This window comes from Ischnura elegans, chromosome 9, assembly GCF_921293095.1.
Source record: "Ischnura elegans chromosome 9, ioIscEleg1.1, whole genome shotgun sequence".
In the NCBI taxonomy this organism is placed as follows: Eukaryota; Metazoa; Arthropoda; class Insecta; order Odonata; family Coenagrionidae; genus Ischnura; species Ischnura elegans.
The window spans coordinates 68,860,470-68,862,173 of NC_060254.1; positions in this window are offsets into that span (position 1 = coordinate 68,860,470).

Genomic DNA, 1,704 nt, shown 5'->3' on the forward strand with positions numbered 1-1,704 from the left:
CAGTGTATTATTGATTTCAGTATGAAATTCTTGTCAAATACTGAGAAATTTAGTTTAAAATAAAAAGATATTGCTTCTTTGATCTGGGACACCCGGCTGAAATCGTTCAAAAATCACGAAAAGGTTTTTATCGTGAAGAAAATGGATAGGTTGTGTGTTAAAGCTGTGTCCAAACTACCGTCCAAGTTAATATGCCAGTAACAAACATGAAAATTATTTGATCCAAATTTTGAATGTTGCATCATTTAAATTATGGTGTTTTATTGGGAGAAAAATGATCTCCGAAGGCCATGTTCATATGCAAGAGTTCAAATTTTCATTAGAATCAGTCATTTTGAACAGAAGGCATAGAGTTTTCGAAGAAATGTTTGGAAAAATGAAATGAATATGAAAAGAATGAAATAAAAATAAACTTATATTGATTATATTCATCAGAAACCTTAATGCAGTTACTGAAGTAAATATAAATCACGTAGATGTCTCCAGTAAGGTAATCACAGTGATATTCCCGATGAATTCTAGTATCCAAAATTATTAAGTCAACTGAAAAAATATCGATTAATAAAACTCGAAACATAGTTAATATAAGTGACTAATGTTTCTCCTACGCTGAAAATTACTAAATAGATTTTCAGAAGATATTCTTAGCCAGTACGTTAGAGGAAAACGGATACAGTAGTAAGGAAATCAGGAAAAGAATAGCATTAGCGAAGGAGGCTTTCATGAACAGGAAGGAGCTTCTGAGAGGATCGTTGTGCAAGACTTTAAAGAAAAGGTTAGTGAAGAGTTTGATTTGGAGTGTAGCTCTCTACGGTGCAGAAACGTGGACACTGAGGAAAGAAGACGAGATAAGATTGGAGGCATTCGAGATGTGGGTATGGATAAGAATGGAGAGGGTGAAATGGACGGAGAGGAAAAGGAACGACGAAGTGCTGGATATGGTTGGCGAGGAGAGGCAACTTTTAGATGAGATACGCAGGAGACAGAAGGTTTGGATGGAGTTAGTGCTTAGCGGTGAGGGGATGTTGTAAATGGTGTTGGAGGGTAGAATGTTGGGGAAACGAGGCAGGGGAAGGAAAAGAATAGGATTTTTGGATAGATTGAAAGAGAGTAGGCCTTACAGTGAATTAAAGAACGCAGTGCTGGAAGGAAAGGAAGGCTCCTAGATCACTTCTCGAATACTCCATGGAAACCTACCTTAATCGGTAGAATACTATAATAATAATAATTCTGAAAAATAACTTTAGTTGAAATTAATTGAAAAAGACCTGGATGCATAAAGAATAAAAATAAATTTGCTACCTATTGCTATTGCTAATGGAATTCGATTGGAAAAAATGTGGAGAAAAATCCCTGGAGTAATAAAATCAGCAAAACTAGATTCACTACTTTTCCCAGTTATGACAATTCATTCATGTACCGAAAATCGAGCTGTAATTTCACAAAACGTCTCTGAAAACTGCATGCTATTTGCATGAATAGGAATGTGTTATCCGGTTAAAAAATACGCATTGAGGGAGTCCAAGGAAAGGGGAGTGCATTTCGATATCTCCCTTGCACCAATAAAATTGCAGTAGACGTCGGGCAACAAAACATTTGCGAGAAACCTTGTTTGGAATGTTTTGCGGGACATTGCAAAGTTATTTATTTCGCACTATAGATATGCGGTTTCACTAAGTGAATCCTGAAAACTTGATACGTATT